Source organism: Cricetulus griseus, chromosome 2, assembly GCF_003668045.3.
Source record: "Cricetulus griseus strain 17A/GY chromosome 2, alternate assembly CriGri-PICRH-1.0, whole genome shotgun sequence".
NCBI classification, from domain to species: Eukaryota; Metazoa; Chordata; class Mammalia; order Rodentia; family Cricetidae; genus Cricetulus; species Cricetulus griseus.
This window is the reverse complement of record NC_048595.1, coordinates 20,104,148-20,129,495: the sequence shown is the minus strand read 5'-3', so window position 1 is coordinate 20,129,495 and position 25,348 is coordinate 20,104,148. Positions and strand designations below refer to the sequence as shown.

At 41.9% G+C, this 25,348-nt stretch overlaps 1 protein-coding gene across 5 annotated transcripts in view; it reads left to right on the top strand.

Annotated features, from left to right (window-relative positions):
- Nucleotides 1-25,348, top strand: part of Wasf2 (WASP family member 2) — a 61,759-nt gene that overhangs the window by 12,664 nt on the left and 23,747 nt on the right. The window contains exon 2 of one of the 5 annotated variants that reach the window (XM_027399553.2): nt 4,295-4,357. The exons of 3 other annotated variants lie outside the window; for them this stretch is intronic. The gene's annotated coding sequence lies outside the window, so the exon portion shown is untranslated. Of the gene's footprint in view, nt 1-4,294; nt 4,358-25,194; nt 25,215-25,348 lie in introns of those variants that run through there. One more of the 5 variants, XM_035439547.1, reaches the window with a different exon arrangement.

Genomic DNA, 25,348 nt, shown 5'->3' with positions numbered 1-25,348 from the left:
TTGGATGTGTCTGAAATTATGGGAAATAGCCTCCATGTAGATAAAAATAAGGTAATGTAGTAATGGGAAAAATAGTCTAAAGTGTAATTATCAGAAGATGAGCTCTGAAGTTAGCTGGTGAACATAGGAGGAGGTTTCAAAGTCGCCGGTCTCTACCCTGAATGCAGCTACAAAAAGCCAGCAAAATGCTGGATGTTACTATGGAAGCCTAGGAAATACAGGACACATTATTCTTCCTGTACAAACCACAGTGTGTCAGTACCTAGAATAGAATGTGCAGTTGTGGTTGCCACACAGAAAAGGTAAAATAGACACAGTCTAGAAAGATAACTGAAAATAACAAAGGTCAGAGCACCTCTGTAGAAAGGCAGATTTAAAAAAAAATACAGACACATCTGCAAGCAACTTTAATGTGAAGTAAAGTGGTAAAATGGAAGATATTTCTACATCAAATCTTTTTTTAATGGTTTATTTGTTTTTATTTTATATGCATTGGTGTTTTGTTTGCATGTATGTCTGTGTGAGGGTGTCAGATTCCCCAGAACTGGAGTTGCAGACAGTTGTGAGCTGCCATGTGAGTGCTGGGAATTAAACTCCGGTCCTCTGGAAGAGCAGCCAGTGCTCTTAACTCCCACCACCCCCCCTTTTTTTTTTTTCTTTCAAGACAGGGTGTGTAGCCCTGGCTGTCCTAGAACTTGCTCTATAGACCAGGCTGGCCTCAAACTCAATAGAGATATGCCTGCCTTTTCGTCCCAAGAGTTCTGGGATTAAAGTTTACAAGTGCTGCCATGCTTGTTCTTCTATGGTCAAGGACTGAATGTAGGGCCTAACACTTGACTTTCTTTTTTTAACCCTTAATTTATTTATTTAATTTTTTTTATGTGTGTTGACATCTTTGCCCGCATGTATGTCTGTACAAGGTTGCCAGATCACAGACAGTTGTGAGCTCCCATTGGGTGCTGGGAATTGAACCCGGGTCCTCTGGAAGAGTAGCTGGTGCTCTTAACCACTGAGCCATCTCTCCAGCCCCTCCTTTTTTTTGTTTTGTTTTGTTTTGGTTTTTCGAGACAGGGTTTCTCTTCTATTGTTTTGGAGGCTGTCCTCGAACTCACTCTGGAGACCAGGCTGGCCTCCAACTCACAGAGATCCGCCTGCCTCTGCCTCCTGAGTGCTGTGATTAAAGACATGCTCCACCAACGCCCGGCCCCCGCCTTTTTAAAAAGATTTATTTATGTGTATGTATGTGTGTCTGGATGACTATGTGTTCTGTATGTGTTCAAGTGCTGAGGAGGCCATAGGAGGGTGTTGGATACATACACTGGAACTGGAGTTAGCAGAGGTTGTGAGCTGTCTTCTGTCAGCGCTGGGGACCAAGTCCTGGCCTGCTAGAAGAGTAATTAATATATACTCTTAACCATTGAGCCATTTCTCCAGCCCCTAATTTTTTGTTTTTGAGTTTGCCTACTAGCCTGGCTCTTGCCATGTAGACCAGGCTGGCTTAGACTTGTAGTGATCCTCCTATGTCTGCCTCCCAAGTGTGAGAATTACAGACATATACCAGCACCCCTAGCCTAGGGGTGTGTGTGTGTGTGTGTGTGTGTGTGTGTGTTGGGTGGTGGTGTTGAGGTAGGGTCTCATGTAGCCCAGGTTGGTCTTGAACTTGCTGTGTTACTGACTTGCCAGCCTTGAATTCTTGATCATCCTGCTTCTACCCCCAAACACTAAATTTGTAAGCCCAGGCCTGACTTTAGGTAATAGCATGTATGTGTGATATATGCATGTGTGTGTGTATACCTTTAGATGTATGTGGAGGCCAGAAGTTGATGTCAAATGTCTTTTCAGGGGCTGGAGAGATGGCTTGGCAGTTAAGAGCACTGGCTGCTCTTCCAGAGGATCTGGGTTCAATTCCCAGTACCCACATGGCAGCTCACAACTGTCTGTAATTCCAGTTCCAGGGAATCTGACATCTTCACACCAATGCACATAAATGAAAGTTAAATAATTTTTAAAAAAATTATTTTCAGTCATCTCAACTTTTTTTTTTTTTTTTCTCCCCTGAGATAGAGTTTCTCTGTGTAGCCCTGGCTGTCCTGTAATTAGCTTTGTAGACTAGGCTGGTCCCGAACTCACAGAGATCCAACTGCCTCTGTTGACAGATTGCTGGGATCAAAGGCGTGCACCACCACCACCTGGCTTCACCTCTAGTTTTGAGATAGGGCTGGGGTTATAGATATCTTCTCCCACACCCAGCATTTATGTGGGGGCTGGTGATCTGAATTCAGGTCCTCATTCTTGCACAGTAAGCACTTTACTCAATAAGCCATCTCTCCAAGCCCTTTTTTTCCTTTTTTAATGTTAATTATATTAGGTCAGTCTCAATACCTTGGGGACCATTTGTTTACACATCTTTAGAGAAGTCACTGTATCAAAACTCATTTCTAACAGATGGAGGCAGATGCAGAGCTCCACAACTAACCATTAGGCCGAGCTCCCAGCGTACAGTTGAAGTGATGGAGAATAGATAAAATGAACAAAGGAGTCAAAGACCATGGGGTAAACCCACAGAATCAGCTGACCCGAACTAGTGAGAGGTCACTGACTCTGGACTGACAACTGGGGTACCTGCATAGGAATACAGGTGACAGTGGTGTGGCTTGGGCAGTATAAGAGGCCAGTGGCACTGGGACCAAGACCTATCTCTAATGTATAAACTGACTTTCCCATTCTCTATGGAGAGACACTCTAATCAGCCTAGGCACAGGGAAGGGACTTGGTCCTGCCTCAACTAGGTGATGGGACAGGCTTAGTTGACTTCCTAGGGGAGGCCTTACCCTCTCTGAGGAGTGGATGGGAAGTGGGGTGGGGAGAAGCAGGACAAGAGGAGGGAACCATGGGGAACTGGGATTGGAATGCAATAAATAGACAAACAAACAAAAAACACCAAAAAAAAAAAGCCCTCTCATTTTTTATTTTCTGATTAAAAAAAAATCTATTTGCTATTTTCAGTACATAAGAGTTTGATTCTTAGTACTGCAACAACAAAAATAAAAAATCTTCCCAAATGAAAACAAACAAACAAAAAAACCCATCTTACTTTGCTGAGGTATGGCTCTGTAGTAGTAGAATGCTTTCCTGGCATGCCTGACATCATGGGTTAGATCTGCTGGAACTAAAAAGCAAACAACCATCCCATTTCTCTGTCTCAGTGTCTCGGTGTACATTGATTGATTCGATTGATTGATGCTTGTGGCAGCATGCATGTGGAGGTTAGGATAACTCTTGGGAGTCATTTCTCTCTCTCTGCCATGTGGCTTCCACGTCTTGGACCAATGAGTAGCTAGCTCTTCAAATTGAGCCTCTGGGGGAAGGGTGGCCCAGCCCCTGGGCTGGAGAATTCAGGGTAGAGGACAGGGTTTGCCAGTCATACCCTGTGACAGGTGGGACTGAGGGATGCTGGGAGAACCTAGAGGCCAGGTCCAATTTGATATGTTAAATAGGTACCTCAGCCATTTGTCTCAGTTCGAAACTTTACACAAGTTTGATGTTGGTGGCACACGCCTTTAGTCCCAGTACTCTGGAGGCAGAGGCAGGCAGATCTCTGTGAGTTCCAAGCCAGCCTGGTCTACGAGAAACCGTGTCTCAAAAAATATAACAGGGCTGGAGAGATGGCTCAGAGGTTAAGAGCACTGACTGCTCTTCCAGAGGTCCTGAGTTCAATTCCCAGCAACCACATTGTGGCTCACAACCATCCCTTATGAGATCTGGTGCCCTCTTCTGGTGTGCAGATATACATGGAAGCAGAATGTTGTATACATAATAAATAAAATCTTTAAAAAAAAAAACCAAAAAATTTAAATACTCATTGATTGATTGATTGATTGATTACTTTATTTTGTGTGTGTGTGTGTGTGTGTGTGTGTGTGTGTGCATGATATACATATAGAGATCAGAAGACGACTTGTAGGAGTTAGGCTTTTCCTTTTACCATTTTGATCCTGGGGATGGGTGTGGCAGCAAGTGTCTTTGCCTAATGACCCAATTCTCTAGTTCCCAGACTGGTTCACTTTAAAATTTTTTATTTAAGCCTGTTGGTGGTGGCACATGACTTTAATCCCAGCACTTAGGAGGCAGAGACAGATAGATCTCTGTGAGCTCAAGGCCAGCCTGGTCTACAGAGCTAGTACCAGGACAGGCTCCAAAACAGAGAAACCCTGTCTCAAAAAAAAAAAAAAATTAAATTTATTTCTATTTTATATTTATGGGCATTTTGCTTACATGTATGTTTGTGCAACAGTAGGTATACCCGGTGCCTGCCTGCAGAGGTCAGAAGAGTCCTTGGGATCCCCTGGAAGTGGAGGTACATACAGATGATTGTTAACTATCATGTGGGTGCTGGAAATTGAACCCAAGTCCTCTGGAAGAGCAACAAATATTCTTAGCTGCTGAGTGTCTCTCCAGCCCGTGGCTCACTTTTTTTTTTTTTTTTGGTTTTTTGAGACAGGGTTTCTCTGTGTAGCTTTGGCACTTGCTCTGTAGACCAGGCTGGCCTCGAATTCACAGAGATCCGCCTGCCTCTGCCTCCCGAGTGCTGGGATTAAAGGCGTGTGCCACCAACGCCCGGCCCATGACTCACTTTTATGAGCAAGAAAGAAGGGGGCTGGAAAGATGCCTCAGCTGTAAGAGCACTAGTTGCTTTAGCAGAGGACCTATTTTTGTTTCCCAGTACCACATGGTGGATAAAATGTCTTCTTTTGACCTCCTCAGGCCACAGGTACACCCATGGTATACATGAATACATACATGAAAAACACTCATACAATAAAATAAATCTAAAACAGTTTATTTATTTATTTATATATATATTTTTTCAAGACAGTGTTTCTCTGCATAGCCTGGCTGTCCTGGAACTCACTCTGTAGACCAGGCTGGCCTTGAGCTCACAGAGATAATCTGACTGTCTAACCACTGTCTAGCAAAACACTTCTTTAAAAAAAAAAAAAAAAAAAAAAAAGCAAGAGAAAATACTATTAGTAATCCTACTGGAACCATTGATATTAACCAAGATGAATGAATAACTTAAGAGGATACTTTTTGGCAAAGTTCAGTTTTAATGTATTTGACAAGACATGGTAGTTTTTAATTGTAATTGAATTTTGTTTGCCATAGCTTCTTACTAATACAGTACAGATGCTTTTGTTTTTCTCCTGCCAATAGAAGTCAGGCCTTTACCTGATACAATTCATATTTTCTTTTCTCGATTTTGTTAATTCGTTTGCTGCCTACCAGACCACTTGGGAAATATTCTTTGTCAAACTCTATTTCCTCCAGGTCTGAAAAATACCAGCAGGAATTTTTGTAACACTTGTCCTGTTTTTTAAAATATTGGCATTTAAAACAATAAATCCCCAAACATCTTTATTAACATGATTTCTACAAAGAATGGAGCTGGGGAAGCCGTCTGTATTACTAGATTGTTAGAGAATTAGTACTGTTGTTAACTTCTCATAGATATTTGGAAATAGCCTTATTGTATAGTCCTGAGGCTGTGTTATTGTTTGTTAAAAAGGATTATACCAGTCTGAAATCTGGGATATGAGTGCTGTCTCATTGATCTGTCAGCCTAGTAGTGTCCATCGCTATCCTTGTAATCATAGTTATTTGTAATAGTACTCTGATAAAGTACTATTAAAATTAGATGTTGACTCTCACTCAGAGAGGAGTAACTTGGTCAATCACTAAACAAGCTTTCAACATTACTCCAGTACAAAGTACACTGAATTAATATTGTTTTAGGTGTATGAGTGTGTTTCCTTGCATGTATGTATGTGCATATGGTACCAGAGGAAGCCACAAGAGGATATCTGATTCCCTCAACCTGTTGTTACAGATGAACCCAGGTCCTCTGCAAGGGAAATAAATACATACTATTAACTGCTGAGCCATCTCTCCAACCTGTTTTTGTTTTTTTAAAGAAAAGGTCTTATCACCCAGAGACCTGGCTGGCCTGGAACTTTATATGTAGAAGAAGAGGCTTGTCCTCGAACAAGAAATCTGCCTGGCATTGCTTCCAGGATTGGGATTAAGTCCTTGTGTCACCATGATTGGTTTCTGTATTTTGAGCCGGGGTCTCGGCTGGCTTCTAAGTCTAAATGTAGTTGAGGGTGTCCTTGAGCTCTCCTGCCTCCTTTATACGAAGCATATGCACCTGTAACTGTGAGTGTTCTCTCTCAGTTCTTCAAAATCCTGACCCACCACAGATTAACATTTCTAAATTTGCCCTTTTGTTGGGTTCAATAGGGCTTAGATTTGGTCATGTGATTTTCTGATACAGTTGAGAGAGACCAGTTTTTTGGCTAATTTTTGGGAGGCAGCTGTTGCTACATTGTTGCAGTTCATGACTTCCCAGGTTTTCAGAGGTGCTTGCATTTTGTAAAACGTAAGTCATTTATTGAAAAAGAATTGGTCCCCCCCCCCTCCAGCCCCCACAGGGTTTCTCTGTGGCTTTGGAGGCTGTCCTGGAACTTGATCTGTGGACCAGGCTGGTCTCAACTCACAGAGATCCTCCTGCCTCTGCCTCCAGTGCTGGGACTAAAGGCACTGACCGGCAAGAATTGGGAATTTTAAGCCTCATTAGTTACTAAGGAGGTACAGATTAAAAATATTGTAATATTGGTCAATCATTGGCAAAGAATAAAAACAAAAATTGTCATCAAAAAAGTGGGCATGGTAGCATATCCCTGTAATCCCAGTACTCAGGCAGTCAACCCAGGAGGATTGAAAATTCAAAATCACCCTCAGGTATATAGTGAATTCAAGGCCAACTTTGACTATTTATGATTCTGTCTGAAAAAAAAGAAAGGAAGGAAGGAAGGAAGGAAAAGCTGGCAAAGAATCTAGAACCTTACAAACAGGAGTGTGCTGGTTAGATATGTAGCTGAGTGTTAGGACACCTGCTTAGTGTGTGCAGCACACTGGGTTTGCATATGGCATTCCATTCTTGAGTGTCTACTTTAAGGAACTCTCTTTTTTTTTTTTAAACTTATTTCGTGTGTGTGTTTATGAGTGTGGGTATGAGCATGCCACAGTGTGTGTTTGGAGGTCTGAGGATAGCTCTTAGGAATAGGTTTTCTTCTGTCATATGGGTACTGGAGATTGAATGCAGTTCATCAGGCTAGGCAGCAGGTGTCTTTACTTACTGAGCCATCTTGCCAGCCTTGCCTTAAAGAATTCTTTTATTAGCCAGGTGGGGGCAGGTGGATCTCTGTAAGTTCGAGGCCAGCCTGGTCTAGAGAGTGAGTTCCAGGACAGCTAGGGCTGTTAGAAAGAGAAACTCTGTCTCAAAAAAAAAAAAAAAAATTCTTATATTATGCAAGTATACTAGGACATATTTACAAAAGTGTCCATAGCAACACTCTATTGGTAGTAAACTAAGAAAAATAATAAAAATTGGGAAAAAAAACTGCATTATTTTGAGGTTGGCTAAGTAAATCATCGTATGTTCATATAGTGGGATACTATTTACCAGTAGAAACAAATTATAAATTATAGCAGTATTATCTAAAGAAAAATGACAGAATGAAAAAGTTACCAAGAATGTACTCATTTAGGATTAGGGCTGTGGCTCAGCAGGCAGGACACTGGATTTGATTCCCACTACTACACAAACTGAGTGTCATAGTGCGTACCAGAAATCCCTGCACGCAGGAGGATCCGAAGTTCAAGGTCATCCTTGACTTCACAGAGAGTTAGAGGCCAGTCTGTGACCCTGTGGAAAAGAAAAGAAAAAGGGAAAACACACACACACACACACACACACACACACACACACACGCACGCACGCACGCACGCACGCACACACACACACACACACACACACACACACGACACACACACACACACACACACACACACACACGACACACGCACCTTGGTGTGCAGAGGTCAGACGACAGCTTGGAGGATCATTTCTCTCCTTCCACTGTGGATTGAACTCAGGTCATCATGTTGGCAGTTAGTGTATTTTACCCACTGAAACATCTCACTGTCCCCTGTCGCTTTTTTATTTTTGTTGTTTTTGAGACAGAGTTTCATTGTACAGCTCTGGCATGGAATTATTTATAGTTGCCTTAAACTCAAAGAGATCTGCCTACCTATTCCTTCTGTGTGCTGGGATTATAGGTATATGCCATCAGGCCCATATTTTCTTTGTTTGTTTGTTTATTTTGTTTTTGAGACAGGGTCTCTCTGTATATCCCAGGTTGTCCTGGAACTCTGTAGACTAGACTGGTCTAAAACTCAGACACCTTCCTGCCTCTGCCTCCAATGCATTGGAATTAAAGGTGTGTACCATCATGATGGTTTCTGGCCCCTTTTAAAACGTTTATATTAATAAATAATTGCAAATCATTAAAATGAGCGGAATTTGCCAGGCAGTATTGGTGAACACCTTTAATTTCAGCATTTGGGAGACAGAGGCAGGACCAGGCAGTTTTCTGTGAGTTTGAGGCCAGCCTAGTCTACATACAGAGTGAGTTCTGGGACAGCCAAGGATAGATAAAGCTACACAGAAAAACCCTGTCTCTAAAAAAAGGAAAGAAAGAGCCATGACATTTGACAATAGTCAATATTCTCTCTGCTTCTGCATTCATACATAAGCAGGTTTTTCAGAATATAAAAATTGATGCCTGGGGCTGGTGATGTAGTTCAGTTGGTAGAGCACTTGCCTAGGTTACATAAATACCTGGGTTTGAATCCCAGCACTGGGTAAAAAAATGGGCATAGTGGCACTGGCCTGCAATTCAGTATGTGGGTAGACAGAGTCAAGAGGATTAGAAATTCAGGTTCTCTTCCACTATGCCACTACACTAAGAGTTTGAGGCCAGCCTGGCAGTGTGAGAACATATCTCAAGAAACCACCACCACAACAAAAAACCTAAAAAGCAAAAAAAAAAAAAAAAAAAAGAAAGAAAGAAAAGAAAACAACCCACCACCAACAAAAACACCTAAAAGTTACTACTCAGGGCAGTGTGATTTAAATGTTACAGGAAGACACTTATCAGTGGCAGAAGCTGGCGTCTACTAACCATGGAGCACTTTGGTCATCTTATGCTGTAGTTTTCCTGTTAGGTTTCGTAGATCCTATCGGTCAATTAGAAGTGCTTCTGCCTCAGTCTTTCACCCCTTCATGTAGTACATCCTCCACACTGCTGCCAAAGAGCTTTCTAAATGCAAATCTGATCATGTCTTTCCCTGCTCTCAATTTTAAATGGCTCCCAGTGGCCTTCAGTATACTCTAAGTGCTATAGCCTTGCATGGAAGGTCCCCAAGTCTCCGTTTCCGTCTGCCTTATTAGGCTCATCTCTCATTACTTCTGGTACTTCAGCCCCACCAGCGGTTTGCTGTTCCCAGAACATTGCTTCTGCACTTGGTGCTCTGTCCACCTGAAATTCTCATAGCTAAACTTACATCCCAATAATCTCAGAATTCTAGAGGTTGAGGTGGAAGGTTGAGGAGTTTGAGGTTTATGCTGAGTTTGATGGCACACACCTTTAATCCCAGCATTTGAGGCAGAGGCAGGTGATCTCTGAGTTCGAGGTCAGCTTAGTCTACATATTGAGTTCCAGGACAGGCAGAGCTACATAACAGTCCCTGACTCAAAAACAAACAAACAAACAAACAAACAAACAAAAACAGATAAACGAGAGCGGGGGAAGAGAGAATATAAATATGAAGAATATGAGACTTGTACCAGGCATGATAGTTTGGTAATTGTAACCCTTAGAGTCAGAATCAGGTAGCTCTCTTTTGTACACAGTGAGTCAGGACAGTTGGATACACAGTTGTAAGCTGTTGGGTTTGATCCCTAGAACCACATAAATGGGACCTGTCAACCTGGATGTGAAGGTAGAAAGATTTAAGAGTTCAAGGCCATCCTTGGCTACATAACAAATTCTAGGCCAGCCCTTGGGTTACAGGAGGTTCTTTTCCAACAACATAAATCCCCACAAACAACTGAAACAAATGCTAGGTGTGATGGCACACCCTTTTGTCCCAGCATTTGGGAGGCAGAGGCAGGCAGATCTCAGTGAGTTTGAGGCCAGCCTGATCTACAGAGGGAGTTCCAGGACAGGCTCCAAAACCACATAGAAACTCTGTCTCGAAAAATAGAGAGAGAGGAGAGGGAGAGTTAGAGTGAGAGGGTGTAGTTCAGGGGTAGAGTACTTGCTATGAGCTCACAAGGCCTCTTAGGTTGAATCTCTAGTTATAAGAAAAAGAGAGACCCAGAAGGGCAAGAGAGGCAGAGGACATGAGTGTCTTTGGCAAGGCCTGTGGAGATGCTTCACTTAAGTCCCTAGGCGTTGGTGGGAATCATGAGGGAGGTGGTCAGACTTAAGCACAGGTGTGGAGAACATGGTGCAATGGATAGGCAGGGGAAGGTCTGTATGAGGCAGGAGCAAGACATGAGGCCTGAGCCATGGGGAGCAGCTGTGTTGTGAGTGATCTTTTCTGCTTTCCCAGATAAAGGTGGTGTTAAATTAATAAGTTCTCTCCCCCTGTTAGGTCTCACTACCCAGGCTGTCTGGAACTTGCTGCGTAGATCAGACTAGCCTTGCACTTGGCAAGTGGTGGGATAAAAGGCATAAGACATTTCAGCTAGACTATTGTCTCTTTAGTAACTGAGTTTTATGATGTTTTATTTCCTTGATTTGCTTATTTTATAATTAATATATTTGGAGCACTCTTATTCTTTAGGTTATTCCCTATGAGGACTGTGTCAGATCCTCCTTTCAGGCATTGTAAAATGGATGACGCATAGCTTTTAGGGCTTGGGAAGACTTAAATGACCTTCAAAGGCTGGTGTCAGGCCCCCATGTCAGTGTCACAGCAATTCATGCATGCATGGAGAGTGAAAAAGGGAACTTAATTATGGAGGAGGGGAATTGTAACCCTCTTGAATGGGTAGTTGAAAGTCCTGGGTCCGCCCCTTAGCCTCCAAAAAGGACTTTCTTACATTTTCTGCCAAGAGGTCATAGGGAGAGCCCACATAAATACCACCCTCCCTTAGGGATGTGCAGGCCAGTCTTATTTTACTTCTACAAGTGCAGAATAGGTTCACCAAATAGTATTCTGACCTCCATTGAACAGAATTTGGCATCTTATTGTCCAGCACAGAATCAATTCCTTTAAAGTATAGAACATGGCAATTTTAGGTCAGCAGGCATTTAAAGACACCTTTTTAACTTCCAAGAGCTGCCTAATAAGATATATTTTGAACAGAAATACCACTGTTATCAAGATGAAACTTGAGTCATTGAAGTTTTGAATGGGGCTTAGTTTTAGCTGCTGATGTACCTTTTATCTGTGAAATTACTTTTAGTAGTCTTTTTTTTTTTTCTTCTCTCACCATGTGGGGGTCAGATTACCAGGTTTGGTGACAAGCTATCTTTACCTACTGTCCTATCTCTCCAGCCCTCGAACTTTTTAAAATAGGGTCTCATATAGCTCAGGTTAGCCTCAAAGTCCTGATCACCCCACCTCGGCTTTCTGAGTGCATGGAGTACAGATGTGTTCAAACTTGTTAATTTCTTTTTTGTGTGTTTTTCTCTGTTCTAATTGATGTTCTTTGAAAATATTGGAACCCACTTTCAAAGCAGTTAATAGGAACTTAGCTATACAATATATTTACTGTTGCTTAACAGAAAACAGTAAAAACCGAAGAACCAGATGGCTGCTCAGAGAAAATGTGATAATGGCAAACTCGAGGGGCTAGCGTCCAGAGAATAAGAAGAGTGAGTTCCTGGGAGTAGTCCCAGAAAGCTGATTGGTGAGTTCAGAGTAGAAATCAGGAAACAGAAAGTACAGAGCACCCTGCCATTACATTCTGATCACAGAGTTTGTATTGGATTATCTTTTCAAGTCAAATTTTTGTGATCATTGGAATGCTACAGAATTTATCTTTTGGCTTTTTGTCCCACTTAAGCATTGGAATTTTACACAGGCCTTTTAACATAATTCATGGCAGAGAGGAAATACCAGTTGCGTTTGGGCAGGTAGGATATGATTAGACCTATCTGAGGGATTGTTCTATTCCTTGCAAAAACTGCAACAAAACCCAGTGAAGTATAGCGTTAAACACATACACATGCATTTTAAAAGAGAGACATCATTTTATATTTTTCCAAAGTCAAAGGTTAATTTAAAATATTAATGCTGAAAAGATTAGTTTAAGATACTAAATCTACTAGGCAAGAATACATACTGTGATTACTTCCTCTTTACAATTAAAGTAATTGGATTATATTTAATGAGCTATTTACATTTAATAATTTAAAAAGAATCTTTTCAGTATGTACTATAGGAGATCAGGGAAAACTCATTTCTGATATTAGTGTCTTGAGTTGGGCTAAAATAACTCGATTTTTAGAAAAATTGCAAGAATATTATTTTAAAATATGTAGTTTAAGAATTACCCATAGGAATATGTTTTGATTCATTGTTTTTTTTTTTCTAAAAAAAAACAAAACAATGAGAGATTAGATGCTTTTTAGAAAATGTCCCTGGTGCAAAGATCTGACAGGCTGAGCAGTGAACAGAGACAGAAGCCTAAAGTGACTCTCGGGGACCTGTAGATAAAAGTAACCAGCAGAAGTGACAGAACCCCAAATGCCTAGCTATCTGAAAACAAGAGATTATTATTTTTTATTTTTTTTGAAAAGCAGTACATCTGAACGTGTCATCTGAGGCTGCCACTTTAAATGAGCCAGTGTTTATGTTGTTTAACGTGAAAGATGTGAAGCCCCTGAGCAGCTGGTTAAAATTGGGTGCAGAGAGGGAAAAAGCAGTGTGCTATTCTCATTAACACCACTTTCCTTCTAGGATAAATATGTCAGGAAGCTTTCCTGTGCTAGCATGCAGTCTGACTTTTAAGGGAGAACACACTAGTTTGGGGCTTGGGGCATTGTATTCTGCAATGAGAAACTTGAGCATATTTGTCTAGCTGTTTGTTATATATATTTTGTGAGGAGTTAGCAGTGTGTTAGGGGAAGGACATGGACCTGGGTTTCTTTTCGTTTTTTTATATTTTGGTTTTTCAAGACAAGGTTTCTTTGTGTAGCCCTGGCTGTCCTAGAACTCAATCTGTAGACCAGGCTGCCCCAAACCCAGAAATGGGCCTGCCCCTGCCTCCCAAGTGCTAGGATTAAAGGTGTGTGCCCCCACCACTTGGTGGACCTGGGATTTTTTTTTTTTTTTCTTTCTGTTTTTGTTTTAAGCTCCATATACTCCTGCCTGCAGCTCTCCATTCTGGGATTATAGGCACAAACCATGTGGCTGGCTCTGGACTGGGTATAGTGGTCAGTCCTTCAATGCTAGCACTGGGGGTGGAGGGTAGAGCTGGGCAAATCTGTGAGTTCCAGGCCAGCCAGGACTGCATAGTGAGATCATGTCCAAAACCAAAATGATAAAAAAAAAAAAAACCCCAAAAAAACCTAAAAACCTGTTTTTCCTGGGAGACATGAGTGGCAAATGGGAATAGGCACAGTGATACATATGTATGATTATGTCTTAATGAAGTCTCTTGGCTTGTATACTAAAACTCTTCATCGTAAGAACAAACAGAAAAAGAACCCCAGGTCCACCAGGCAGTGGATGGTGCAGGCCTTTAATCTCAGCATTTGGGAGGCAGAAACAGGCAGATCTTGAAGTTTGAGGCTAGACTGACTAGTCTCCAGAGCAAGTTCCAGGATAGCAAGGGCCACACAGAGAAACCCTGTCTTGAAAAACCAAAAACAATTCAATTAAATTTTTTGTATGATTTTAAATTATAAAACTACTCAGAATTTTAGTTTTCTTATCTATAAGATCTGAAAACTATTTTCCTTGCAGAATTGTTTTTGAGAGTTTGAGATATTCAAGGAAATGTGAACCAGGGTGGTGTTTCATATCTGTCCAAAAAGCAAAAGCAAAAGGATGTATATAAATACATGGCACATTTTATAGATTTAACAAATTTTTATTGATTAAACACTGTATAATGGGCATGTATTCCCTGTAATCCCAGGAGCTAGTGGCTGAGTCAGGAAGATTGTTATGAGTTCATAGCTAGCCTGGGCTATAAAGCAAAACCCCTTTCTTAAACAAACAAAGACAACCAAAAAACCAAAACCCAAGCCTAATAGAAACAAACACTTTAGAGTGTAAACATTCTGAGAACCTACCTTCTGCTGGGTTTAGTGTGAATAACTACCTGTAAGCCCAGTACTAAATATGCTGAGGCTTTTGGGTCATGGGCTCCAGGTCAGACTGGACTAAATAGAGAGACTTTGTCTAAAAATGGAGGGGAGATTCCATTCTTGCCTCTAGTTAGCTGTTAAGTTTAGGATGTTTTGTTTTTCATTTGCAGTATTCAAAATTACAATGCACAGATATATATGCATGAGTATATTACACTCCTAAATTCTCTTTAACAGTACCTCTTTATGATTGGAGTATTTCAGAACTAGAGTAGAAGTCATTCTTGGTTTAAGCAGGAAGCACAGGTCTGTGCTGAGAAAAGGGAAATAAAGATGAACCCTGATTATTCTGTAGTGCTTCAGATGTGTTTTCTGTGCGGTGGAGCAGGGTGAGAGATCTGAAGCAAAATAAGGTTTGTTTTCTTTGTTTTTAAAGATTTATTTGTTTATTTTGCATATATATGTTCTGGCTGCATGCATGCCTGCGTGCCAGAAGAGGGCACCAGATCTCATTACAGATGGTTGTGAGCCACCATGTGGTTGCTGGGAATTGAACTCAGGTCCTCTGGAAGAGCAGCCAGTGCTCTTAACCTCTGAGCCATCTCTCCAGACCCCTCCCCACCTTTTAAACGGGGTTTTGTTGTACTAAAGAGACAGTGACTGCAGTTTAAGGGAAGTTAGGGTAATTGGGAGCCATTCTCAAAAACTCTTAGAACAATCTTTTTTGTTTCTTTATGTTTTTCAAGACAGGGTTGGCTAGAACTAGATCTGTAGATCAGACTGGGCTCAAACCCAGAGATCCGGCTACCTCTGCCTCTCAAGTGCTGGGATTAAAGGAGTGCACCACCACTGCCCAGCTAGAATAATCTTTGTAGGGTTCACTTGAGACTTTGCTGACCACATATGGTTATGTAAGGTCAGTTGGTAAAATAGTGACCAGGAAGCTATGAACTAAATTGTTCCCAGACATTGAGGAATTCTATTAGCCAGTGTACAGTCTAAGTGACCTACTTGGGGGCATGAAGTAGAGCTCCAAGAAGGGTTATATCTTGGCATTGTGGGTAAAATGTCTTGAGAAACTACTCTAGTCCTATCCTAACCAAGTTTAAAGACAGTCTTCAGAATAAAAACTTAGTTGACTAACAGGGTAAAGGCCAACAATCTGAAAAGGGAGACTGCCATGTTGGGTTTTGGCATTGAAAAATCACAATGTCCAGTATCCAACCAACGTTATACAGGGGCTGAAGCTATGGCTCTGTGGTTAAGAGCCACTGGCTATTCCTCCAGAGATTCCAGGTTCAATGCCCGGGACCCACATGATGACTCCAGCCACCTGTAACTCCAGCTCCAGGATATCTGACACCCTCTTTTGGCCTCCTTGGGCACCAGACACACAAATGTGATGCGCAGACACACATTGCAAGCACTCAAAATTAAAAAAAAAGTATACAAAATAAGCAAATATGCTTTAAAAAGAAGTTGTGATGTGCAATTGTGGAAAATGGGACAAAATGTAGGTTCTTATGTTAAACAAATCAATTCAGAAAGACATCATATTTTCTCTCATGTAGAATCTAGATTTAAATGTGTGTGTGTGTGTGTGTGTGTGTGTGTGTGTGTGTGTGTGTGTGTGTGTGTGTAGCATAGTTCAATTGGTAGAGAGTTTGCCTAGCATACATGAGAGCCCTAGTTTCAATTCTTAGCCCTAAACATTATAAGCATTCTTAAACTATTCAAGTTTAGTGTCAGCCTGGGATCAGTGAGACAAAAAATAAGTTAAATTAAAAAAAATGAATGAGATGTCAAAATACAAGGAGACCAGAAGATGGGGGAAAAGGGAAGGATTATGGCACATGATAGATATTCATGAATATATTATAAAGAAACCCATTCTTTTATAAAATGGATACATGCCACTTAAAAATCATATGACATTCAAGAAGATACCATCTATAACTAGAAGAAGTAAAAAAAAAAAAAAAATCAGCTAGTAGAGCTGTGTGTGGTGGCATATAACTTTTAATCCCAGTCTGGGCTACAGAGTGAGTTCCAGAACATCCAGGGCTACACAGAGAAACCCTGTCTCAAAATAAGAAAGAAATAGACTTAGACAGAGATGGTTTAGGATGATGACACATGACTGAAATCCCAGCTACACAGGAAGCTGAGACAGTAGGATGGGAAGTCCAGAGCCTACCTAGGTTTCAGAGTAAATCCAAGGCCAGTCTGAGCAACTCAGTAAGACCGTTTCAGAATAAAAAGTAAGCTGAGCAGATGGTACACACCTTTAAGTCCAGCACTTAAGGGAGGCAGAGACTGGCATATTTCTATGAGTTTGAGGCCAGGCTTGGCTACATAGGGAATTTTCTAGGACAGTCAGGGCTACTAAACAAGACCCTGTGTCAAAACAAACAAAAATCAAAATAAAAGCTAACAAGAAAGCTAGATACATAATTCAGCGGTAGTACTCTTGCCTAGTGTGTAAATGCTCCTAGGGCCAGTCCTCAGTACCACCAAAAGAAAAAAAAAAACAGGAAAAATGTTAAATTAGCGAATAACAAACAATGTTAAGACAGCTACTATTAATCCCAACACTTGGGAGGTATAGGCAGGAAGATGAAGAGTTTAAAGTCGTCTATAGTTACAATAGGGACTCTGCTTCCTGATTATGAGGATCAAAGGCGCACACCTGTCTGGCACAGGCACACTCAAGTATTTATAGTCATTTTGTAAGATACATGTGTACTTGTGTGCATGTAGAGACCAAGGACAACCTCAAGGATGCTGCCCTTCTCCTTTAAGACATGATCTCTCTTTGCTTGGAGCTCACCAAGCTAGACCGGCTGGCCAGTTAGCCTCAGGGATCCTCCTGTGTCCACCTTCCTTTCACTGGGATTGCACTGGGATATCACTGGGATGCAGGCTTCTCTGTCATACCTGGCTTATAAGTGAGTGCTGGGAACTGAGCTCTCTCCCCAGCCCAGCCCTGGATCATGTGTTGTATATCTCTATTTTATTTTTCCTCACAATAATCTTAGAGAATACTAATTTATCACGTTAGGAAACAGACTAAGAGGTTAGGCCAACTTGCCGTTTTAGCCAAAGCTAAAATGTGGTAGTGGAGTGAACCCTCCCCCATCTGTCTCTTAAGGTTCATGTTCTTGCAGCTTTGCTCCAGTGCTTATTGGTTACTCCTAGTAAACGGAGGGCAGAAAGGTATTTATTCTTTTCCTCTGCTCAGGATATTTTCCTTATAACTCTTATGTTTCGAGTGGTGACTAGACCTTATGAGGGAAAGTAGATGTGCAGCTGCCCTTTGCTGACTCTCAGTCAGTTGCTGGCAGCTTAGCTGTTTGTGACAGATGAGTATGTGACAATTTTTCAGGAATGAATTCTTGTTGCTGGCAGAATAGAATCATTGATACGGACTTGCATGGCAGTTTGCTCCATAATTCTGCTCCCTGTTGCTCAGCTGTAGCTGAGATTGCTAGGTCTCTCCCCTCTCTCCTGGTGTACAGTCACATCTTGAGATTGCCACATCTGCTTGCTCCATGACCACACGGTGTGTTTGTGTATTGCCCTGAGCTGTCAGCAAAACATTTTGCTGAATTTCCTTTTTTGTTGTTGCGCTGCAACCTTCTTTTCTGTGGCCTTTCTCAGTTGTGTAAAGTCAGTTACTTTTTTGGCTGTTCATTTCCAGAGAGGGAGCAGTTACTGCATAGAGAAGCTGGAAATACGAAGTGAGACAGATTAAAATGAGTGGCTAGACAGCTGGTAAGATGAAATGAGACTCGGTGCCTGATGGGCAGCTCAGCTCTGATTGTCTCCTTCCCTCTGTTCTTACACGCCTCTACATCTGAGCCTCCAGTGGGCAGAAGGGCCTTGTCTGTTGGGAGTTTGGCCCCATACCATACACATTGCTACTTCATGAGCCAAGGCAGAAAGGTTATATTTTAGAGCCATCCTATCTACCCCTGAAGAAGGGGACGTGAAATGGAGTAAGAGTCCTGTAAAAACACCAGTTGTGAGCTGGAGATGTAACGAGGTTGGTTGCTTAATATGCACAAGACCCTGGGTTTGATCCCCAGCACCGCATAAACCAGACATGGTGGCACATGCTTGTAATCCTGGAATTTGGAGGTGGAGGCAAGAAGATTAGAAATTCAAGGTTGTCTTCAGTCCTGTCTCCCCAGTGATGAGATCACAAGAGCTTCTCTCCCCACCTAGCTTTTTATGTGGCTGTGGGGAACTCAGATCCTTATGCTCAAACTTCATAACTAAGCTGTCTCCCAGTGCATCACACGCGTGGGGTGTGTTTTGCTCGCTCACATTCACCTCTCTGTACCCTTTCTTACTCCCCCCCCCCCCCCCCGCTTGAATTGATTGCCTTCCTATTTCTAATTAGTCCTCCTTCTACTTCAATGTCTTACTTAAAAAACAAAAAACAAAAAACAAAAAACAAAAAAAAAAAAACTGAGGCATGATGTTGAATCCCTTTAACCCCAGCACACAGAAGGAAGAGACAGGAGGATCTCTGTGAGTTTGAGGCCAGCCTGGTCTACATAGTGAGCTACAGGCCAGCCAGGACTATGTAGAGAGAAACCCTATCTCAAAGAAAAAAAAAATTACATTTATTTATCTTGGGTGAGTGAGTGGGTGGGAGCTTGTGTGTGCCCTGGCACACGTGTGGAAGTGTCTGAGGGTTTAGCCTCCATCCAGCTCAGATAGTAAATGTGCAAGTTCAATTCCAGTTGCTATGAATTCAAGACAGTACTTGACAGGTTATTCCTGGAACTCAGTGTTCTATACCACTTGCTGCTTCCTCTGGAAGCCTTCTTTCTTTTTTCCATTTTTTGAAAATGTATTTCTTTGGGACAGGGTTTCTCTGTGTAACAGCTCTGGCTATCCTAGAACTCGGGAGGCAGAGGCAGGTGGATCTTTGTGAGTTCAAGGCCAGCCTTGTCTACAGAGTGAGTTCTAGGACAGTCAAGGCTACACAAAGAAACCATGTCTTAGAAACCAAAAATGAATGAATGAATGATGAGAGAAATAAATCTTTTCCCCCCAGAGCTGAGAATACAAGTCTCCATTCCATATAGCATCTCTTGAGCATTTTTATTTATTTTTTTTCCTAGTGTATATTACAGCTAAACTAAGCAGAAAAACTAAAATTTTATTTCTAATTTCCAGTTGTCATTAGAGTAAGAACTGGGATCCAGGTTTCTAACTCACAATTTAAATGCTTTATCTTTTGGGAGACCAGGTGGATCATACTCTCCTAAAAATAAAGCCTAATTTTGGTCACTTACGGAGAAAATTTCTAGAAGAAATTAATTTTGAGGAAGGTGATCCCCCAATTTTAGTTTTAAGAACAAGGCTGTGACTAAAGCTCGACGAGTAAGTAATAAAGGTAAATATGAGAGGTGGAGTCACCCCCCCCAAGCATTAATAGGAAGTTTTGGAATTACCAAAGATGATCTTCGATGGATTTACAGTGTGCTCAGGAATATGATACTGAAATTTAGAAGGAAGCTTCTTAACATTGACCAAATATAAGCCAGAGGCCATTCCTTTATCAAGTTGGAAATTTCTCTTGCTTGGTTTTCATGGTTGTGTTTTCTCTGTCCACTTCAGGGCATTTCTGTCCTGCCATCTCTATTGGACATTGTTTTAGTGACCTAACCTGATTTGTCAGTAATGTCTTGTGTTTGGAAAGAGTGGTTATATTTGTCAGTTCAGCCCCACCCTGTGTTTCACCAGGAAGTGGGTGTGTGCTTAAGCCTTTGAGGAAGCTTTCTTCCTTGTCCTTGCTGCATGGTAGTGAGGACTGCTGTATTCAACAGTTGTGCTTTTAAGGGGTGTGTGTGTGTGTGTGTGTGTGTGTGTGTGTGTGTGTGTGTGTGTGTGCTCGCATGCGCACATATATGTGTGCAGTTACAAGCAGTTGGAATCACCTTATGGGGGTGCTGGGAATCAAATTTGGGTCTTTTGGAAGAGCAGCAAATGCTCCTAACCACTAAGCCATGTCTCCAGCCCACTGTCTGTACTGTATGTTTTATTGTACCAGCTTGGACTATGGTAAGACTGTTGTCTTCCAGCTTAATTCAGATGGTTATTTGACTTTTCAATGAACATTAGTTTTTGGAGGGGAAGGTGTTGAAGTGGGTATTGAGACAGGGTCTCGGTGGTCAAGGATGACCTTGAATTCTTACCTCCACCTTCTGAGTGCTGAGAGTACAGGCCTGTGCCCACACTAAGCTAATAAAACATATTAAATCTGATTGAAAATATTTAAACATTTTAAACAAATTTGCCTTTTGCAAGAGGAAACTACAAAATAAACTTTCAAAGCATTGTTAACTGTAGACAGTGGGAAAAGTGGAAATGAAAGCAGAAGTCTCAGTGGCCTCCACACGACATCCCCACATGTCCTGTCCCACTGCTGATCAGTGCTAAGGACTGTTTCAAAGAGGAACTTTCTTGAGAAGCATTTCCTTTTGATGGTTATGGTTGTGGCTTGTGGATACTTGCCTTTTGGATGTGACCTTAGAAGTCTGTAGGTGCTATCAGGGACCTTTGGCTTTCAGTGCAGCATTATTTGTTTGTTTATCATAGCAGCTCAAAATGACCGTTGTTGCCATATATCGTTTGTCCTGGTAATTAACAGGAGTTGAGAGTATGGAATACAGACTATTGCTTCCTCTTCCTCTTACATGAACATTCATTCTTCCACCCTTAACCTCTGCATCTCCCCACAACTACCCAACGGTGTCGATAGCAGAATTGTGGAAGTTCAGAAGGCAGAGCTAGACTTTTCCTGACCAAATGTGGTATGTAAATATTCCCAGGTAATCTCTGCTGGACACTTGAAGGTCTCATCATTTGAAGGAGATCTGGAAGATCCTCTCATCCAGCTTCACTTTCAAAATATAAATCTCGTCATGGTGTCAATGTCCAGGCGGCTTGATACACTACCAACCCAGGGAGGGATGCATGTGTGAGATTTTTTTTATTTGTGTTTGGACATATCTCCCTAGGCTGAAACTTGCTGGGGGTAAATATGGGGATAACTTCTGGATCTGTTCTGTATATCTGGAACTGGTCCAGAGCTACCTTTTCTTTTGGACTTCTTCAGAAATTGTATTACTCTCTCAGATTGTTTTGAGACCCTCCTAGAGTATAAATAACTTAACCCCAGTATTTTCTTCTAGAATATTCTTTGGGCCAATTGTATATCTCATAGGTCCTGGTAACTGGCAATCTAACTGTTTTTACTTGTGTTTAGAACACAAGTGGATGTTGACCAGGTAAGGTGGTTGTAACAGCTTAGAAGCAAATCCAGAAATTCTAGAAGTCAGATAGATACCTGTGGGGAGCAGGAATTGGTGAGACGGGGTCTTGCTATATAGCTCTGGCTCTGTACTATATAGCTAGTACTACTCATTTTGTTGCCCAGGCTGGCCATGAGCTCTCAGTGGTCCTTGCTGTCTCAGTCTGCCCTGGAAACAGGCAAGTCTGACCTTGAAACTTTCTCAAAGATCATTTAGCTAAATTAGTTCCTTTATTTTGTATTTGAAGAGGAGTCCGAAGCCTACAGAATCACAATTTTTTTTGGTGGTGGTGATGGTGGTGATTAAACCTAGGCCCTTAGGTACAAGCCAGGCAAGTGCTTTACCACTGAGCTATATCTCAAGCCCACATCTTTGAGCAGGGGACGGCAGCTAAAACAGTGCTGGTGCTAGCTATGGGGTAGGAGGGAGCCTACAGCTTGGGAAGGGTCATGAATGAGGCTGTGAAGGAGTAAGAGGACACCTGCCTAGCCAGCCTGATCAGCCAGATCACCCTGGCAACCAGTGGGGGAGACAGACAGACGTCTCAGCCAGACCCCCCTTACAGCCTGCATCCTGGATTTAGATGCATTGGGCCTTAGGTATATTCTTTTTTTTTAACTGAAAAAATTGATGTGTATGGGGGTTTTGCCTGAATGTATGCCTGTGCACCCCATGCATGCCAGGTGCCTTTAGAGGACAGAAGAGAGTACCAGATCCCTTGGAACTGGAATTGCAGATGGTTAGGAGCCACCATGTGGGTGCTGGGAATTCAAGTCAAGTTCTCTGGAAGAGCAGCTAGTGTGCTCTTAACTGCTGAACCATCTCTCCAGCCCCTAAGTTTTTATTTTTAATTATGTAGACGTGTAGGTGACTATGTTCGTATGTGTATGTGTATGTGTGCATACAGATGCCCACAAAGTCTAGAAAAGGGCGTTAGATCTCCTGGATCTGGAGTTGCAGGTGGTTGTGAGCTGCCTGATGTGGATGCTGGGAGCAATTCAAATCCCCTGAAAGAGCAGTGCATGCTGTCAACCTCTGAGCCATCTCCAGCCTAGCCTTGTACATATTATCCCAAGCCCCTCCCAGTTCCTTCTCATAGTCTAGGAATTCCTCCCTCAGCATGCCTGACAGCTGGTGATCCGAAGGCTGGGAAGATCATAATTTTTATCTAAAGAGAACCCACTCTGCTATAGAGCAGCTGTAGTTATAAAGAACTGGATAAATTGAAATTTACTTCTCTGTAACTTTTATATTTTTGACAGTTCTAATTCATTTTCTTTGTAACAGCTCTTAAGATAAGACTGTCTCAAACCCCCAGATTAGCAAACATTGTTATATAATTTCCCTAATCAAAAGTAATAATGACTGAAGGGCTAGAGAGAGGGCTCAGTGGGTAAGAGCTCTTGCTGTGCGGACATAAGTTCCAAGTTCAAATCTCCAGCACCCATGTATAAAAGCTAGGCTTTAGTCATGCATGCCTGTAATCGCAGCAATGTGGGGTGGAAACAGGATCCCCGTGTACTTACTGGCCAGTCAGTCAGTCTAGTCACAACTTTAGGTTCAGTGAAACACTGTCTCCAGGGAACAAGTAATAGGGAAGGGTACCTGATGCCCTCCTTTAGCATCTGTGTGTATACCTGCACACTCACTCATGCATCGCACAAACACCTCCCCAGTAAAGAAAAATTAATACACGACTGGAAAAAACATTGACTGAAAAAGACATTTGCTGATTTCATAAACACGGGGCATTTCACTCGTTTCCTGTATTTAGAACTGTAACTTTTTTTTTTTTTGTAATGATGTTGGGATTCAAACCCAGGGTCTAGTGTACGCTAGCCAAGTGTTCCACCTCCCAGCCCTCACATCATTTTCTTGACGAAGAACTACTTTTTTGGTTCTCCTTCCTTTGTTTATATTTCTCTAGCCCTAGCATGTAAGGTTTTAATGACACCTTTTACTAAAGGAGCATACATAGTATCACGGTTACTATAACTGTCCCGCAGAGCATGGAAGAGCAACAGGTAGGGCTAATAGGCTAGGACTCACTCTGGTTTCTCAGTCCCTAAGTGCTAGCTGGGATCTGATGGGTCTCTGAGTCTGCTCTCTCCTGAATCTGTGAAGTTTCTCAGTTTATCTTCTACCTCCAGCTTCTGCCCCATGTAACCTTTGTCCTTGTATTAGAATGATCTGTCTAAAATGCAGATTAGAACGTCTGTTTCAGTGGTTCTTCAACATCCAGTGTTTTCCCCATTTCCCGGTGAAGTAGTCCTCCTGATGGTGGAGGAGCCTTCTTAACTAGAGTTCATGAGAGCAAAAGCCTGATGCCGTTGGGTACCTGTGTGTGTGCAATACTAACTTCTCCCGGGGCATCTACAGTGGCACTCCTTATGTACAGTCTTGAGGAAAATTGAGAAAACAGTCACTCTAATCATTTCCTTTGTTCTGTGGTTCAGATGGGGGAGCACAGTTGGGAAAGACGGGAGGAGAGAGTGTTGTATTTCAGGAGGTCTGAGAGTATAGCTAGGGGCAACTTCAGGGGAAAACCCATCAAATTCATTGAAGTCTAGGGTTTCATCTTTAAATTTTTTATGTGAATGCTGCATTCAACTATGTAATATGTCCATGGTTTAAAGTGTTTTTAAATATTTATCAATGAATAGAACTCATTCAGTGGGAAGATTTGCCTAGGATCTGTGGAACTACAAATAACTATCCCCTTGCTTTAAGCTCTGTAGAGGGAATTTTAGATATATTTTTCAGTGTCTATAGGAAAATTGTTGAAGATCACAATTATGAGATATCAGAGTCAGGAGACCAACCCATGTATGTCCTAACTCCAAGACCCATTATTTTCTAAAGGCTCTGTTTACCATTTCTAAGTTTATCGTCATTCAAAATGTAGGATTTTTTTTCTTTTATCAAATTACTAGTGTGGTTCAGGTTATGCATAATTTCACACTTCTTGTATAGAAGATAACCAATCCTTGAGTATCTAAAAGAAAAATGAGCAGTTGGTACAGGTCATTCCATATAGCAGAGAATCTTGTCTCTTTTTGATGTCTTTGAAAAATGCACCCTCCCACCAGATGTGTTTTACCTGCATGTGTGTCCGTGCACTATGTGAATACCATGCCTTCAAAGGCCAGAAGAGAGAGTCAGATCCCCTGGAACTAGAGTTACAGATGGTTGTGTGGGTGCCGGGATTAGAACCCATGTCCTCTGGAAGAGCAGCCAGTGCTCTTAACTGCTGGGTCTTATTGCCAGCACACACACACACACACACACACAAAATGTATTTTGTTTGTTTTGTTTGTTTTGAAACAGTCTTTCTATGTAACCTTGCCTGTCCTGGAACTTGTTTATAGATCAGGCAGGCCCCCAACTCAGAGGCCTTGCCTCCGAAGTGCTGAGATTAAAGGCATGGGCCACCAAACCCAGGCAAAAGACCCATCTTTTTAAAAGAAATAGCAGATCTGCTCTTCTGATGTTTTGTCTTGATGGATATTGGCATTATTTTTCTCTCACTCTGACTTTTTTATATTTATTTGTTTGTTTATTTTTTTTTTGGATTTTTCAAGACAGGGCTTCTCTGTATATCCCTGGTTGTCTTTAGATTCAGAGATCTGCTTCCCGAGTGCTGGGACTAAAGGTAAGCACCACCACCGCTCAGCTTTGTCTTTTTTATTTTTAAGGATTTATTTTACAGTCAGGTGTTGGTGGTGCATGCTTTTAATCCCATCACTGGGGGCGGGGGGGGGGGGCGGGGGGGGGGGCAGAGGCAGG